We start from the raw sequence: 19,509 nt of genomic DNA, 5'->3' as shown, positions 1-19,509 counted from the left end.
CCGGCAATGTTGTTAAGTGTGTGGAATGCTTTGGAAACATACAGGGTCATTAATGGAGTATGTTACGGACGACAATTGCTAGCTGTCAGGAAGCAAGTGCTCTGCAAACTTACTGAATACTTTTGCTTAATGTAAGTTGGTGCCGCCTTTGTGTCAAACAGCAACAGAAATCAGGAGCCAAATATGTCTATATAGGTCACATTTGCCTGAGAGGTATAGATTCTCAAAATCATTACCAACATTTGTTGACGCAACAGCTAGAGTGACTTTCGAAACACTACATGATGCTGAAAATGAGTACAGGCTTCACGTCATTAGATGATAGCAATGTGGCCCAAACATATGTCTCATGTGTGTCTGGTTAGTGTGTAAGGGAAGCGATCACAGAAGTTTTATATATGTTACGGATTATTGTGGCCCTTCGTCATTTCGGATACATGTCAGATCTGGATTTGGAGACATAGGGAAAACGTGCAAGGTGCCCTCAGCTAACATCTTAGACTGGTATTTGGTGTTTGTTGTTCCACCTTTCATTTAGGGATGGCCGGCCAAAGGTATGCACACAGGTTCATATCTCTATGGTTGGTGCAACTCATCATAGCTGGGCCACATCAAATGAAGAAACTGTAACAACATGAGGGTTTATAACTGTCCCTGCCCCTCTGTACATTGTAACTGTGTGTCATAAATTTGTAATGGCCACAATGGCTGGTTGAATGGTAATGGTAATGCACTCCTCAAGAAAAGTGGCTTTGGGTGTCTCTCTTGGATACACATGATGAGACGAATACACTCCATTATAATGTCTGTTCACTAATGAAGGAGCATGGTTGCCAACACATGATAGTTAGGGCCACTGCATGTGTGCAGATATGTGTGTAAATTTCACAGGAGACCCATGGTATGTACTTGTTAGCCGTGGTATATCGGATGCAGTATCATCATGTCTGAGTGGCTTTACTTACTTATGTAATCTTACACATAGTATTTGTCTTTGGAATTGTTGGACAGTGCACAGAATTTGAGCACATTTCTCCCTTCCATGCCTTACAGGTGAACCCGCGCCCTACATTGTGGGCGAGGTGACTACATTCAAGGACCCCAACAACTCCAGTAAGTGTTGATATGTCTGTTATGTGTTGTGTTTGCTGGTGATGTGTGATGGACTCCTGTGTGTTGAACAAATAGCAAGCTGTGATGCGCTGGCCCATCATTTGTCTTGTTCCATTAGTGGGATTTCATTTTCTCACCATTTTAGAGTTGGCCAATGCTTATCCTATTGTCTTATTTAGGGATTCTAGATCAGGCCTGTAGGCCCCGCAATGTGAATGGGGATGAGTCATGTGGATAACACTTGTATCAGCAAGAGTTGCACTGAACCTAATATGTGATTTAGTCAGCCTGTCAGACACACATTCTCCCAGAATGGGGCTGCAAAACACTGAACAACAGACTTCTGCTTCCCTATTCACTATTGTACTGATTAAACTGTAGGTTGAACTTCCTAGCAGCATGTAGCTCCACATGTAGTGCTACGAGTATGTGGCACTTGAGTGCAATGGCCTAGGTGTGCATGCAAATCATGGCCAGGGGTGTTCTTGCATCTCTGTGTTAGTTGAATGTCATGGCTTACTGAAAGTATATGATGTGGACAAAGGTCTGCATTACCAGACATGTGTGGCGCTGGGATTGGTCAAGGGTTTGCTGTCTCCTATTTGTAGATACACCTTACCTGTGGTGTGTGTGTTGAGCCAAACACATGTCCTGCATTCATAAGCTTCCTGGGTGTCCATGTTGTTTGAAATTGTTTGTTGTTTCTCCACCCCCCCCACCCTCAAACATAGGCATGGGTTTGTGAATAGTGTACCTAGGACTGATGATACAAGTTTGGTACACAGACATGTAAATCAGTGAATCTTTTGTCTGAACCTAGTAAACACACTCATGTTTAGCACACGTGTACTATACTAGCAAGTCCATTTACAACTTGCAGATCATGTGGCCCTAGATTTCCATCCCGTACAATGACATTTGTAGCCCTGGCATTGGCAGAGGATGTGCTGCATGATTGTTAGCTGACAACTGGCAGAACTATGATGCCAAAATCATGGCAGTTGTTACCCATTTTGTAGGGTGTGGATGTGCTATGTTTGATACGACCTTTGTAGGCTGGCCTGCCATGTACTTCCTCGGGGACATTCAATGATCTGTATGATGATATGAGCTGTTACAAGTACAGTAGATGTATTGTCTGATTTACTTCTTGTGCCATTTCACACAATGCAGTTCCTAATGTAATTTTTTTCATTTGTCTTCACAGCTGCTAATATGACACCCATCCAGGTGTGGGAATTCCAAAGGCGGGCAATGCAGTACCAGCATATACTGCAGGTAGAGTCGGGGGAACCGAAGAATGGCCCGCAGATATCTAAATGAACGGGCCTCCAGAGCCTGGAGAGCATTCCCACAGGGTGGCCCTCCTTGGCCCACCACAGCCACCACCAGCACCAGCACCAGCACCACCACCACTACCACCCAGGTGGCACCACCAACAGCTGTGCCCGTTGTGGCAACAACATCTGCAAGTGCTCCAGGCCCTAGCACAGGACCACCTGCCAGGCAGCCCACAGACATTGACCCTACACGGCCCCCCACTTCCTCAGCTGGCACACAGACCACCCCAGCTGCTGCCATTGACCCTGCTGCTTTTGTGGACATGCAGCGTAAAATGGACTGTGTCCTCAGAAAAATGAGTCACCTGCGGCAGGATGTTCGCCATATCAACCAGCAGGTGCGGTCCATTAAGCGGACCCTCCGAAGGCCAACCTCTAGACATTTTGATGGACATGATTCCCTCCCCTCCCTCCTCTTTCCTTATTCTTATACTTTGTGGGTTTAGGGAGCTTAGTGTTAGGTTAGTATAGGCTGTTAGTTTAGTTAGTGTTAATGGGTGGGGTGTCCTGATTATTTATACTGTTTCTTTTCGATTGTGTGGGTGGGTGGGTGAGGGGCAATGTTGGGGTTCTTCGGTGTTTTGAAAAGAAAAAAAGTTAAAAAAATTAATAAAATACAAAATTTCAAAAAAATATATATTTGTTTAGTATAGGATAGTATGTGTTTAGGTTAGTATCTGTTGTCCTCCATGTGTCCCGTCTCATAAGAGGGGTGGGGGGTTGATATTTAGAATGTTTTGTTACATGTGATAAGTAAGTTTAGCTTAGCTTAGTTAGGGACAGTTGTGGGTAATGAGTAGTTAGGGTAGAATTAGGGTAGGTAAGGCTTTTCCCCCAGTTTTCTCTTCTGTTTTTACAGTTTGATAAATATGTAGTAAACCCTTTACAGTATATGTGAAATACTTGTAGATCAGGGCTTTGGCATGAGTGTAGAGGATTTCTTTTGTATTGCATTTGTGTCCTATGCTACAAACAAATCCCAAATTAGCTGTAACATTGGCAGCTACCACAAAGCTACCTTGCAAAGATTTGACCATTCATTGCAACCACCTATCACAGTTACTATGGATACCAACGTGTTTTTTTCAATAAGTATGTTTTCCATGTCACATACTGTACTTCCAGATTTGGTATTGGGGACACTGTGTTATGTCTGACTGCAGTGTGATGTTCAAGGAAACCCTTATAAGGTGAGTGGTAGTATGCACTCTTGTAGTATTGTGATCATGACTCACATAGATCATTTGTGACACTGTTCAGCATGATTACTTATTTGGATGTAAACTCAGACACCTTCATTCATGCAGTTTGTTGACAGTTTGCTTACATTTGTTTGGCAATCTTATATGTGTTAGTATTGCATGGAGGCAACATTTTGCTGCCACTACTTAATGGCGTAGATATCCCTTGAGGCAGCATCATTCTGTCCAACACAGCATTATGGTGTATGGTTTCTCTTTTCATCAGATATTACCCTCAGGAAGGGCAGAGTATGGTGCAATCCAGGCCACTGTGCATAGTTAGCAGACTACATTATTTCAGGACAGTTGTATTGACAAGGTAGGTAATTTGACAAAAGGCAAAATTCAGTGATCTACTGCACTGTTGATGTGTCACATTACACAGAGACAAAGTGGTTGTGGAAGTGATATTTATTGAAAAGTGCTGTAGTGCTATATGTACATTGTCCATGATTGTGAGTCCATTATAGTGACATCTTCCATTGTGAACCTACACAAGTGCTACTGGAAAATGCATTTGACATGCTGGGGTAATGTGTCAGACAGTGCAGAGGGACAGGATTTGCCAATGAGTAACTGACAGCCCATCACAGGGCAGGCTGACAAGATATACAGTGGTTTGCAGAACAGTCATTGAGTACAGTTGTTGCAAGACTGGCATGTTAGAAAGCGCAGGACCTTGGTTATGGGTGGCCATGTGGCAGGGACTAGTGCTTCCGGGTACTTTTACGTGTGAAGGTGCTGTGTTCCATGTCTTCTTCTTCTGATGTGTGTGGTGCCTCCTCTGTCCCTGGTGGTGGTGGTTGTGAAGGGGCAACACACACCTCAGTGTTTGAAGACTTGGAGTCCGACATCCCAGTCGCTGCTACCTGTGAGGGTCTTAAGGGCAGTACTGCTGCAAGGAGGATCTGCTGGTTCTTAAGAATAGCAGCCACATCACAATGGTAGGCAGCCAGGTCGGCCCTGAGGGGGTCATGATTGCATTTGTGCATGCAGTGGAAGGTTTGGGGTGCGAGGTGTTGTAGCAACTCCCTTACTGCAGTGGTCAATTCCTTTACAGTTTGTTGTAGTCCTTGCAGGATGGATGTTAGTGCTTGCATGGCTGCTGCATGCTCTGCAGATGACATCATGCACAAATGCACCCCCTCTAGGCTGGCTGCCATAGTTTGCATCCCCATCCGCACCTCATTGGCCAGCTCCCGCTGTACTCCGACTACAGTTCTCTCAAAGCTGGTGCCTGTGTCATCTGAGTCCTCAGCTGTATTGGAGCTGGCAGGTCTTACAATTGGGGTTGTGAGTGGGTCCTCTGTGATGGCTGCTCATTCTCTGCTCCTCCTTGTGACTGAAGGTGGGGTCTGGAGGGTTCCAAGGACACCTTGGAGGGTCTGGTGGCTGATATTTGTCAGCTCGTCATCCATGTCATCAGGGTAGTCCTGGACAGGCATATCCGCAGGAGATCCAGCGTCCTCTGCAATGAAATAGGGTACAATTAGTGTATCTGTGTTGTGGCATTTGTGATGTGACATGCCTGCCTTGTGATGATTTTCACATTGTGATCTTGGTTCCTGTTCAATGATCCAGTCTTTCAGATGGGCATTCTCCCAGGCCTATGCCCCACCTGCACGTCACATGTATTGTGGTAAGTTTTTTGACTTGTCGGCATCATCTCTTCTAGCTGTTGGTTTAGGCCAAATAGTGAACTGCCACCTTCTTGTCCTACTCAACCCTCCGTCTACATCCATTCTCATGGTGAGACCTTTCACTGGCTGTGGGTGCTCTGATTGCACTAGCAGCACACTGAACAATCTGGTCCTGCCCCAGTCTCTGATCTTTCACATCCACTCATATGTAGTTGAAATGTATTGTATCCTATGCATAGCATTGTTATGGCAAGATATGGATGTTAGCATTGGTAATGTGTACAGCTGATGTTGGGGAATGTGTGGACATTTGATTACCCTGATAGTCGTAGCAGTGTCCTATTTCCTCCTCTGACTGTGCAGGTGTATTTCAGTGACCAGTTACATGTTGCATTGAGACCCAGGCACAGGATGTGTGTTGTCTCCTGGTAGTCTGCTCTGTCCTGTCCTTGAATCCCTGTGACGATCTCCTCAGGGATGACGGCTGCCACCATCTCCTCCATGTGGTCCAGGGGCTCCTGGTGTGCTGGACTCCCACCTCCAGTCTGCAGTGCTGCCTTCCTGTTCCTGGCCATCTTTTCCTTGGTCCTGCGCTTTCAGTCATGCCAGCATTTCTTGCACTCGATAACTGTTCTGCGTACTTCTGCCACACTGCTAATCTTGTCAACAATTTGTTGCCATATTGCCTCTCTCCTACTGATTGGCAACTTTGAGGTGACAAACAGTTGGTGCTGGTGTTCCGTCACCTCTTTTACCAGGATTTCCTGCTCCTCTGCACTTAAGCGACACTTTGTTTTCTTCTTCTCCCTGTCCTGGTTCTTGTGTTGGTCCTCCTGGCTGGTTCCTGGTCTGTTGTCATCTTCCTGGGGTCTGTACAGGCATCTGGGATCCATTTTGGCTCTCCTCTGCTGAAATGGCGTGTTTGCGGGAAAGTTTGATGCTATTGCGTCAAAAAACGCTGCATATCCGGTTTGCGGTGTCGTAAATCGACCCACAGTCATCTCGCCGCGTTAACGTTGTTTTCCTTTACCACGTGACACTGAGGTATGCGTAAAAAAAAATGACTTACACCTGTGGTTTGCCCCGCCGTGCGTCAAAGTATAAATTTGACACCCGCACGGCGCTCCGAAATGGTGTTAGCCGACGGTAATATTTTTGACACAAAACTGCACCGGCGCTGTTTTGTGTCAAAAAGTATAAATATGGGCCTAAGGGCCTGATTTGTACTTTTTTAGCGCTGCAATTCAATTATATTTTATGAGTCTGTGGCACTTTTGCGTAAAAGAATTACGCAAGTGCAGCTCTAAAGAAGTATAAATCAGGCCGTAACATTTACTTCATGTTATAGTGGTGAGGGGCGTAGCTGGTGCAATGAGCAAGATTGCCACCCTGTAAATTGTTTCACCCATGCTCTCACTTATACTAATATTTGCATCTGTTATGGAGACTGTAGATCACTGTGGAAGATGCTCCTGGGCATTGAGACTGGAACTTACTGACACGTGGAGGCCTCCGAGGGGACTATATGGTTCTTTCCACACATCCACTGATCGGGGCCTGGAGGAGTGAGTCGTAGGCTGGAGTATGATGGCCCAGGGTGGGGCTTCAGAGACGCGTACTGCTGCTAAATTATATAGTGGACTGTCTTTCAACAGGAGCATTGGGAGTGTGGTGCTGCAGTCCCAGACCACAGCAGCAGGCTGCCTCCCACCATATGTGCTACCTGGTGGCACCGCTAATGGAGAGACAATCCTCTCACTCTCGCTTATACCCCCGTAGGAGGCCTCTGACTGCATGGGGATTGTGGGTGGGTGTGACTGGGGGTTTGCTGGTGCTGCATTCCTTGCTGCATGTGGCAAGCCACCCTCACTACCATGTTCACACGTGGATGAAGAGGTGAACACTGATTTAAAAATGTATATTTTTATTGAATTTTCAATTTGCAATTACAAAAAGAAAGTGAGGACACAAAAGTAGTACTTGAACATAGCTAGAGAACCCAAATGGAGCCTGAGAAGAGTTCAGAGTACAATGAATAAGCATTACAGCAGTTCTTTGAAGGATTGCGCAAGGTCTTCGCGATGCTTGAAGTTAGGCAGTGGTGATGTTTTTCTCAGTGAAACCCACAGTAAACAGAATCGGGAGAGGAGAGTTTGAACTCGGGTGGCAGGGTGGTGGGGGTGACCACTGTTGCAAATTAGGGCAACAGAAAGGCGCAGCTAATAGTATGAGCAGTTACCAGGAGTGTTATACAAGTCTGTGATGGAGAACAGCGGGGTAAGCATCCTATCAGTGGTCTACTGGGGCAAACTGTGCTGGTAAGCTTGTTCTTGTGGTTGAGAGGGAGGAACAACGTTTATTGTCCCCTGGTGGAAGTGTGCAAGCATTGTAGTCTGGTGGGGGGAGATTGAGCGTTCACATAGACGGTATACCTCTTCATATCGGAGGGTGTCTCCCTCTGCTGACCCCCACTTGCATACAGTGCCACGCTGATGTGGGGAGAGCTTTGGGGGAGTGCCAGTGCATTGTCAGGGTGCCCTTTGCCAGGAGGAGTGCTAAAGATGCGAAACGGGCCTGCACTTGCTGTTGCTTAGTGTGCCTGAAGATGCCTACGGAGCTGGCCTGCCATGAGTTGAGGTCTGTAAGTTCAGTAACAGCGTGGAGTGAACAGAATGCCAGTAGCTGTGGAGGGGTGGACAGGACCAGAATATGTGTATGAAATCTGCCTCTTGAGCAGTGCAATGGTGGCAGCCTGATGGAGTATCTGGAAATAGATGGTGGAAGCATATTGGAGTAAGGTATGCCCTGTGTAGGATAAAGAACTGTGGGGGTCATTCTGACCTCGGTGGTAAAAGGCCCTTACTGCCGGTCAGAAGTCCGCCATTCTACCGCCGCGGCCGCGGTAAACCGCCACGGTCATTCTGACTCACAATGGCGGAACCGCCAAAATCCCGACATCCAAGGAAGGCCGCCACATCAGCGGGCCGCGGAAAACTGGAGATGACCAAACCTCCACCGCCACGCCAACACAAACACGGCCATGCCATTCTGACCCACGAATCCACGCGGCGGTCTTTCAACCACGGTATTCCATTGGCGGTACACACCGCCGCGCTCAAAATAAACACACAGCTCCAAAGCACTGCCACATTGGACAATTTGAAATACACACACCTGACACACATACAAACAACACTCCCACACATCCAACCAACTATAAAACACACACCCACGTCACCCACAAACCCCTACGACCGAAGATCATAGACGAAGGAGAGAGAGACACATCACAGAATAGAGAGCTACATCACACAGAGGCACACTACACCATCACACACACCACATAGAAGCACAAAGCACCACACACCAACACACTCTTCACCATATACACCACCCCACACCTCATCCACACCACCCCATGGCACCCCAAAGGCACCCACGCTTTTCGGACCAAGAACTCCGGGTCATGGTGGAGGAGATCATAAGAGTCGAACCCCAGCTCTTCGGCTCACAGGTGCAGCACACCACTATAGCCAGGAAGGCGGAGCTATGGCAGCGGATCGTGGACAGGGTCAACGCGGTGGGACAGCATCCCAGAAATCGAGAGGACATCCGCAAACGTTGGAACGACTTACGGGGAAAGGTGCGCTCGATGGTCTCGCGACACAACATCGCAGTACAGAAGACTGGCGGGGGACCCCCACCCACACCACCCGAATTCACAGCATGGGAGCAAGAGGTACTAAACATCCTGCATCCTGATGGCCTCGCTGGAGTACACGGAGGAATGGACTCTGGTAAGTACAATCTCAACTACTTCACCCCCCCCCCCAGCATGCCAACCCCCACCACCACCCTCACCCCCAACCCCCCATCACACATCCTCCCTGAGAATGTCTCCCCAGCACAACCCACCCAACACCAACCCCTGCATGCCACCACAAACTATGGACACCCATCACCTAAGCATGACCACTGCACATACCCCCCTCCAACACCCCCACAACACCTCCCCCAAGGGAATGATAGCACTGGGGGACAAGGGCACCCATAAATCGCACACAATAGCACACACAGAAACAATAACCATACTCTCTTACCCCATGCAGGACCCGAACGCCAACACACCGGCCAGGAGGGTCCAGAAATGTCCATCCCCCCCCCCGGAAGAAGCACCCAGTGATGACAGCAGCTCTGTCGACCTGGAACCTGACGACCAGCCCGGACCATCGGGGACCTCTGGACAGTCGGTTCCCCACACACAGGCCACAGCAGACCCAACCCCCTCTGGGAACAACAGCACAGCTCCCACCCAGCGGGCCCAGGCTCTGTCTCTAGGACAGGTCAATCAGCGGTGTGTCTGCCACTACAGGGCCCCCAGGCTAACCCACCACCCCAACAACAACAGGGACCTGGGGGCAGTGGTAGTGGGCACACCGTCCAGGGGACAGAGTCCGGGGGAAACAGGGCAACTCGGAGGGCTGCTGTGCGACAGGGGGGGGAGGAGAGGCCCAGGGAACCCACTCTCCAAGAGGCCCTCACCACCATCATGGCAGCCTACCACCGCTCACAAGAGACGATGGCGACGGTACTGGCCAGGTTCCAGGAGATCCAGGCACAGCAGGAGGAACGCTACATGGGGTTCAACAATCATCTCACCACCATCTCTACCGCCATGGGGAGCCTAGTCCAGGCCCTCCACCGGATAGAAGACACGTTGCGGGACCATGTGGCACCACACAGGGCCCCTGTCACTAGCCCGGACCAGGAACAGCCTACCACCTCCGCCGGCGCTAGTGGACAGGAGGCCCCAACACAACGACAGGCCACCAGAACCCCACCTCCTGCTGAAGAACAACCACCCCGCAAGAGGAGCCTGAGATCAAAAAAATCGACAGAGTAGGATGTCAAGACCCCCTCCAGCATGAGATACCCCCTGAAGTCATCCCACTGTCCCACATTGCCACCCTGTCCAACCTTGAACTGCCCCTGCTCCATCCTTCCACAGGCATATGGACAATGCACCTGTGAGACTGAGAACTGGACTCTGCCATGGCCATTACTCCACCCCCACCCATCACCGTGTTTATATCATGTACCATTATCTAGCACTAAAAATAAATCACTCAATGCACTGAAATCATGCTGGAGTCAGGCTGTATTATTTACAAATGTAAAACACATTACCGATCAATTATGTTCTGTAAACTTCGTGCTGAACACATACGGAGATCAATAAGCATTAGTCCATGGGCTAACCAAGCAGAAGTCACGCAGTGGGTCATACAGCACTGAAAAGGGAAGGGAGAATCAAACATCAGTTTCAAATAACTGGGGGGTCATAGACAAAGTTGAGAAAAACGAGGCAGTCAGGAAAATTAAAATGGCGTGTGTGATTCTTACCTGTGTGCTACTGAAAATACTGTTGGATAACTCTGTCCCTGTTGTCTGGGTCATCCTCTGAGTCTTCCTCCTCTTCACTCTCCACAGGCTCTACAGCTGCTTCAACACCACCATCTGGACCATCCTCCTGCAGGAAAGGCACCTGACGTCGCAATGCCAGATTGTGAAGCATACAGCAGGCCACGATGATCTGGCACACCTTCTTTGGTGAGTACATCAGGGATCCCCCTGTCATATGCAGACACCTAAACCTGGCCTTCAGGAGGCCAAAGGTTCTTTCAATGACCCTCCTAGTTCGCCCATGGGCCTCATTGTACCGTTCCTCAGCCCTGGTCCGAGGATTCCTCACTGGGGTCAATAGCCAAGGCAGGTTGGGGTAACCAGAGTCACCTATTAGCCACACACGTTGTCTCTGTAGCTGTTCCATCACAAAAGGGATGCTGCTATTACGCATCACATACGCGTCATGCACTGACCCAGGGAACATGGCATTCACATGGGAGATGTACTGGTCAGCCAAACAGACCACCTGGACGTTCATCGAATGGTAACTCTTCCTGTTTCTGTACACCTGCTCATCGTCTTTTGGGGGGACTAAGGCTACATGGGTCCCATCAATGGCACCAATTATGTTGGGAATATGTCCAAGGGCATAAAAATCACCCTTCACAGTGGGCAAATCAACCTCCTCTGGGAATATAATGTAACTCCGCATGTGTTTCGTCAGGGCAGACAACACTCTAGACAACACCTTAGAAAACATTGGCTGAGACATTCCAGATGACATGGCCACTGTTGTCTGGAATGAGCCACTTGCAAGAAAATGGAGGACTGACAGCACCTGCACCAGAGGGGGAATTCCTGTGGGTTGGCGGATGTGGGACATCAGGGCTGGCTCCAGCTGGGCACACAGTTCATGGATGGTGGCACGGTCAAGTCGGTATCGTAGTATGATGTGGCGTTCTTCCATTGTCGACAGGTCCACCAGCAGTCGGTACACGCATGTATTCTTCCTTCTCCTCGCAAATCCCAGCGGACGGTGCCTAGGAAGGACAACATGGAGCACAGAGTCAAGATAATCACTGGTACGTTCACCACTGCTTGCATGGCACACGGTTATCTAGGTATTGAAAGGCGTGTATGTGTGGCAATGGTAGGCCTAGGCCTGTGTGTCACAGTAGAGATTATGCCATGTGGGCCCTTGAAATGGCGGCTGCCTGACCTGTGAAGTGGGACAATGGGATGTGAGGTGACTGCGCTGGCGGAGCACACCGTGGCGGTAGGCGGTCGAAGACCGCTATACGGAGCCGCATTGGATAACATTGAAGCCTATGGGTTTCAGGAGCCAATGACGATGTGCGCCGGCGGTCGCGGTACGCACCGCCGCAGTACGCACCGCCGCGGGCGTGACCGCCATTTTCTATCTGCTTAATCACTCGAGACCTGATCATCCACAGGAGAGGACCTATACTGCAAGTGCTGCTGTGAACTCGGTCTGGAAGTGACAATGGCTGCTGCGACTGGGGAAAGGGCCCCTGCCTTCACGTCTGAAGAGTTGGAGAAGCTCGTGGATGGGGTACTCCCCCAGTATGCGTTACTCTACGGTCCTCCAGACCAACAGGTGAGTACACCGGGTGCACATGGAATGGGCGAAGCCTGTGTGGAGTGGGGTGGATGCAAGTTGGTGGGGGGCGAATGAGGAGTGCAACGCACGACAGATGAGAGCATGTGCTATATTGCAAGGTTGGGGAGGGGGGGCCAATCACATCTAACATACAGTAAGTTGATGATTGTTTCCTTCCCACCCTGTACATGTCACATAGGTCAGCGCCCATCAGAAAGTCGGGATTTGGCGTGCCATCGCTAAGGAAGTCCGGGCCCTGGGGGTCCACGTCAGACGGGGCACCCACTGCCGCAAGAGGTGGGAGGACATCCGCCGCGGAACCAGGAAGACCGCCGAGTCACTGCTGGGGATGGCCTCCCAACCTAGGAGGGGTGCCAGTCGTACCCTGACCCCCCTGATGTCCCGGATCCTGGCGGTGGCCTACCCGGAGTTGGATGGGCGCTTGAGAGCATCACAGCAGACACAAGGGGGTGAGTATCAGCACATTCAGCTATCTTTCTGCGCAGTGGAGGCGTCTGGGTGGGGGAGGAGGGTTGGGGGTGACATTAGGCCAAGGCGCTTTCTGTAGTGTCCTCCTCTCCCTTAGGCATGGCCCTGTGCTCCCGGCCCCCACCTCCGTAGGGTGACAAGTCCAGCTATTGATGGTCCAGCCTCACACATGTGCGCGCTTTTCGTCTCCTGACCTGTTGTCCGAGTCAGAAGTACTGAGTAGTGTGCCCCGAATGCGCGGCTTTGTGCATGCGGCTCCTGTGTCTGTCCTCTCCGCCAACGGTGTTGACATTGCATGCACTCAACCAGGTCTTCTCTTTCTCCCCCCACCCTGTTTCTTCATCTTCTTGTGCATGTGTGCATTAGCATCATCAGGCGGAGGAGATTTGGCATCGGAGCACGAGGGAGCTGCAAGCCACAAGGCCCCGGTGGGCACAGGAACAGACACCGAGGGCCCAAGTGAGCCGGAGGGCGAGGGGAGCACCACGACGGGGACCACTGGTGAGAGCAGCGACAGCGACACGTCCTCGGAAGGGAGCTCCCTAGCGGTGGCGGCAACATCCGGGGCCCCCGCCTCTACAGGTACAGCCGCCGCCCAGCGCACCAGCCCCGCCCCGCCCTCCCAACAGCCTACGCTCTGTGCCCGCTCACCCAGGAAGGCGGGCGTCTCCTTCGCCCCAGGCACCTCAGCCCCTGCCCCTGTTACCCCTGCTGCCCTCAGTGAGGAGGTCATTGATCTCCTCAGGACACTCATTGTTGGGCAGACTACCCTTTTGAATGCCATCCAGGGGGTAGAAAGGGAGGTGCATCGGAGCAATGCCTACCTGGAGGGCATTCATTCGGGTCAGGCTGCCCATCAACGATCGTTCAATGCTCCGGCCTCAGCACTGACGGCAGCCATTGTCCCTGTTTCCAGCCTCCCTCTTCTGACTCCCTCCACCCTGTCTCTGTCTCCTGTTCTTCAGCCTATCCCATCCACACCATCTGACCAGCCTGCACACACCTCAACACCCAAGGGCAGCTCATCCAGACACAAGCACCACAGATCCCACAAACACTCACCCAAGCAACACACAGATGCAGACATCCCAACAGTCACTACCACCCCTGTGTCCCCCTCCTCCTCGTCTCCCTCCTCCCTCCCTGTGACGTCTCCACTCACACCTGCATGCACACCAACATCAGCCAGTGCTTCCATCACCACCACACCCTCCTGTACAGTCCGCACGCGTGCAGTCCCCACCCCCACTGCCATTTACACGTCCCCTGTGTCCTCTCCCACTGTGTCTGTCACCACCCCTTCCAAGACACACAAACGCAGGCAGACACCCACCCAACAGACATCCACCTCACAACAGCCTACAGCACCTGCACCTTCACCCAATGACAGCACACCTGACTCTCCTACAACCACATCCTCTTCCTCCACTTCCATCTCCACTTCTCCTACCTTTTACCTTGGCCCTAAAAAACTTTTCCTGGCTAATCTTGACCTCTTCCCCTCCGATGACCTACCCCCTCCATCTGCAAAGAGTCCCAAGAGCACCACAGCCACCAGCAGCCCAACTTCTGGTGTCACTGTTGTGCATGGGTTCTGGAGCCCACCCTTTGCCAGCAGTGACACCTCCATCAGCAGCAAGGACACATCCAGCCCCCCCCCCGGCAAGAGGACCAGGAAACACAAGGGCCGCCGTGCGAAGACTGACACGGCTGCCCCCAAGGAGCAGAGTTCGCCCACTTCACCAGCCACAACGTCTAGGGGAGGCAGGGGCCCGAGAGCCCCATCTAAGGAGCGTAAGGGCAGCAGGGCGGAGACGTCAGCCAGCAGGAGCGCGGAGCAGGTGGGCCCCACATGCCACATCCCAGCTGGAAAGGAGGACACCAAAGGGCCCAGGACCCCGTCACCGAAGGGCCCAGGAACATCACGGCCGGAGGGCGTCTGAGCACGGAGTCCAGGCCAGGTCTGGCTCCCTTGAACCTACTGGATGTGCACCGCTGAACAGGGCCCGCCGTGGAGAAGAGCACCGCTGAACAGGGCCTGCCGTGGAGAAGAGCACCGCTGAACAGGGGCCCGCCGTGGAGAAGAGCACCGCTGAACAGGGGCCCGCCGTGCAGAAGAGCACCGCTGAACAGGGCCCGCCGTGGAGAAGAGCACCGCTGAACAGGGCCCGCCGTGGAGAAGAGCACCGCTGAACAGGGGCCCGCCGCGGAGAAGAGCACCGCTGAACAGGGCCCGCCGTGGAGAAGAGCACCGCTGAACAGGGGCACGCCGTGGAGAAGAGCACCGCTGAACAGGGGCCCGCCGTGGAGAAGAGCACCGCTGAACAGGGGCCCGCCGTGCAGAAGAGCACCGCTGAACAGGGCCCGCCGTGAAGATAGGCACCGCTGAACATGGCCCGCCGTGGAGAAGAGCACCGCTGAACAGGGGCCCGCCGTGGAGAAGAGCACCGCTGAACAGGGTCCCGCCGTGCAGAAGAGCACCGCTGAACAGGGGCCCGCCGTGCAGAAGAGCACCGCTCCGCTGGGCCCCTTCATCTCAAGCACCGCTCTGCTGGGCCCCGCCGTCTCAAGCACCGCTCCGCTGGGCCCCGCCGTCTCAAGCACCGCTCCGCTGGGCCCCGCCGTCTCAAGCACCGCTCCGCTGGGCCCCTTCATCTCAAGCACCGCTCCGCTGGGCCCCTTCATCTCAAGCACCGCTCCGCTGGGCCCCACCGTCTCAAGCACCGCTCCGCTGGGCCCCTTCTTCTCAAGCACCGCTCCGCTGGGCCCCTTCATCTCAAGCACCGCTCCGCTGGGCCCCGCCATCTCAAGCACCGCTCCGCTGGGCCCCGCCGTCTCAAGCACCGCTCCGCTGGGCCCCGCCGTCTCAAGCACCGCTCCGCTGGGCCCCTTCATCTCAAGCACCGCTCCGCTGGGCCCCTTCATCTCAAGCACCGCTCCGCTGGGCCCCGCCGTCTCAAGCACCGCTCCGCTGGGCCCCTTCTTCTCAAGCACCGCTCCGCTGGGCCCCTTCATCTCAAGCACCACTCCGCTGGGCCCCGCCGTCTCAAGCACCGCTCTGCTGGGCCCCTTCATCTCAAGCACCGCTCCGCTGGGCCCCGCCGTCTCAAGCACCGCTCCGCTGGGCCCCGCCGTCTCAAGCACCGCTCCGCTGGGCCCCGCCGTCTCAAGCACCGCTCCGCTGGGCCCCGCCGTCTCAAGCACCGCTCCGCTGGGCCCCTTCATCTCAAGCACCGCTCCGCTGGGCCCCTTCATCTCAAGCACCGCTCTGCTGGGCCCCGCCGTCTCAAGCACCGCTCCGCTGGGCCCCTTCTTCTCAAGCACCGCTCCGCTGGGCCCTGCCGTCTCAAGCACCGCTCCGCTGGGCCCCTTCATCTCAAGCACTGTTTATGGTTCACTGTGCCCACCATGCCTCCTCCTTGACCAGTGGAGACTGTTATCCACTTGAGAGACTGTGGCTTTGCACTCCCCAGGATGGTACAGTGGGCAAGCCACCCACTGTAGAGACTTGAGAGACTGTGGCTTTGCACTCCCCAGGATGGTACAGTGGGCAAGCCACCCACTGTAGAGACTTGAGAGACTGTGGCTTTGCACTCCCCAGGATGGCAGAGTGGGCAACCCACCCACTGTAGAGACTTGTGAGACTGTGGCTTTGCACTCCCCAGGATGGTACAGTGGGCAATCCACCCACTGTAGAGACTTGAGAGACTGTGGCTTTGCACTCCACCGGATGGTACTGTGGGCAACCCACCCACTGTAGAGACTTGAGAGACTGTGGCTTTGCACTCCCCAGGATGGCACAGTGGGCATGGTGGCCCCTTCGTGGATCTTGCATCGTGGACTCATGTGGCTGTGGTGCCCCCCCCTTCCCTTCCCCCTGAGGTGCCTGTAGCATTTTCATCAGATGCCCCTGCAGTGTTCTCTCCAAAGGACTCAGGTCTCCTGTGTGGGCTTTGCCCTTATGTCGCTACACTGTAGCCCACGGACTGTTCCATTTGACTTGGATGTAGCGGACTAATTGCCTCGGTTCGCCATGGCAGTGTGTATAGTATTATTTTGTTATGGATATTTTGCATAGTTGCCGATACGTCTCAGAGTCTATTTTTTATATAAAAATTTGGTTCACAATTTAATTATGTCTTTGCATTTTTCAGGGGGGTTTGGGTGGTGTCACTGTGCATTGTTGCTCTGCATTGGTGTGTACATAGTTTGAGGGGGTGGGGGTCGCATATGTGTGTGCCCGTAACCTTTCCTCCTCCCCCCTCCCGTGTGTCGTAGGTGCAGTACTCACCGTTGTCGTCTGCGCCGGAGTTCGTACTCGTGGTAGATGAGCAGGTAGACGAGTGCAGGTAGGATGTTTAATTCGGGTTCCATGCTGTCCTCCGTACTCGTGGAGTGTGTTTTGGTGAGCGTTTTCCCGTCCGTAGTCTGTTTCCGCCGTGTTTTTATCGGCGGGGCTCCCGCCCCGGAAAAGGTGGCGGATTGGTGAGTTGTGATACTGTGGGCGGTACATTGTCTGCCGCCTGCCTGTTGGCGGTGACCGCCGCACTGTTTGTCTGTACCGCGGAGGCGGTCGGAGTGTTAATGTGGCGGGCTGTGTTGGCGGTTCCCGCCAGGGTCAGAATTCCATTTTTTGGACCGCCGGCCTGTTGGCGGCTTGGCCGCCGCTTTATCACCGACCGCCAGGGTTAGAATCACCCCCTGTATGTCTTTAAATTGGGAGATGTGCAATACAAGCCTGGGAAATCAGAGTGCTATGTACCATTCTTTGTCCCGAAGCACCCTTCCGAAATTGTCCTTCCACTGATGTCGGAGTGTGGACAGCGGGGTGTGCATGAGTTCACGTGGTGCTCTATATAGCCACATGATTAGGTGACAGCCAGGCCCCATCAACAGGATGGAATGTGGCACCGGGTGTGTGTGGGGGGGTCCCCTTTTGTTATGTCCCAAAGCATTTAATATGTGCGGACCACTCATCCATGAAGAAGGAACTCCCCGCTGGGAGGCCACTTTCCCCTGCCAAATGTGCAAAGGGAAAGAGACCGCCCCGTGGAAGTGATTGGCTACAGAGTGGCCTGAGTTGTCCATTCATGCTCTCAGGACTCCAGCTGTAAAGGATGCAGTCTGATTGGGCAACCTGACAAGGGTCAATAACTGGGTGTATAACAGGGTGGTGCAGGACAGCCAGTGTAGCCAGGCCATGCACCCCCAAGTTAGCGCCACCTGCAAAGATCAAGTATGAGGAAGTTGCAGCTTTTTCAGACAGAGTGCCATCAACACCGGTATCAGGATAGGTCCCTAGGTAGTAATGGCCTCCCACAGACTGCAGCCAGTGGACCATCGAGAGAGCCACTGGAGCTGTGCAGCCAGAAAGTATTCTTCGAAGGATGGAGCTCCCAGGCCTCTCTGATCAGTTGGCAGTTGCAACTGTGCAAGGGCAGGCAGTGATGGCTGGTGCCGCAGGTAAGTGCAATGAGGAGAGTATCCCGCTCCACAAAGAAGGAGCATGGCGGTACGATTGTGAGGTTTGCAAATAAAATAAGCATGGCAGGATAATCATTTTTGCCATTATGTGAGGGTCTGCCAGGAATGCATTTGGGATCAGACCCCGATTAAAACTCTGCAGTAGTTAGCTTCAAAGAGGTCAGCAGAGAACTGGTACAGGTGGGCCCACAGGTATTGAACTGCCTGTGGGCACCAGTAAAGGTGGACATCACTGAAAATCAGATCATGTGGTGATTGCCCTGATCATAATGGATAAACCGCTGATTTCACCCAGTTGTTTTGGGGCCTTGTGTTGGAGGTGAAGTCATCTAGAATGCGCTGGATCGGGGTGAGGTTCACTGTAATATCTCGGATATCTAACAGCAGATCATCCACGTAGAGGGTCACCACGTGCACTTCATCTGCTAGTGGTATGGCCCACTCTTCCCCCCTTGCGTGGAGCTGTAGAACTGGGGGCTCCGTAGCAAGTGTGAATACCAGGGTGGAGAGTGGGCATCCCTGTCTTGTGTGCCAGCCAATAGGGAATGGAGCAGAGATGAGATAGCCTAGGCGAACAGAGGCATTTGGGTCAGCATAAAATAGCCTTGTGTATGGCAAGAGCTTGGGTCCCACTACTACATGGTGTAAGACCTCAGATAAGTATGACCAGGTCAGGGTGTCAAAAGCCTTTTCCAGGTCTAGTATAAGGTAATCAGAATTAGGTTGATGGTGGCGGACCTGGTCCTGTATGTAAAATAGGTGGTGAATATTGTGTGATGTATTACGCTGAATACAAAACCATTTTGGTCCTGGAGAGGTGAGTACTGATGATCCCAAAGCCATTCAACTCTGCCCATTGCAGAGGAGGCAGAAAACAGCTCTAAGTACATTTGGAAAGCGACTGGGGGGAGCTAGTGCTACAACTTTTGTCTCACAGGGGATAGCTGTCTCCCTCACACCATATTCTTGTGCCTCCACTTATGCTATTTCACAGACCCTGCACCCCACTGCAGCGACATGCACAGCAGAAATATTCTAGTCCTGTTGACCACTCCTTGTGAGGATCGTCGTCAACTCAAAGAGCACTGCAGGAGCCATCATCTTTCTATGCATCCAGAACTGGGCTGAACGGTTAAGCCTATTCCTAACTTGTGCAACTGTTATAGCTTGATCTC

This window comes from Pleurodeles waltl, chromosome 2_2 (genome assembly GCF_031143425.1).
Source record: "Pleurodeles waltl isolate 20211129_DDA chromosome 2_2, aPleWal1.hap1.20221129, whole genome shotgun sequence".
Lineage (NCBI taxonomy): Eukaryota > Metazoa > Chordata > Amphibia > Caudata > Salamandridae > Pleurodeles > Pleurodeles waltl.
This window is presented reverse-complemented; position numbering follows the sequence as displayed.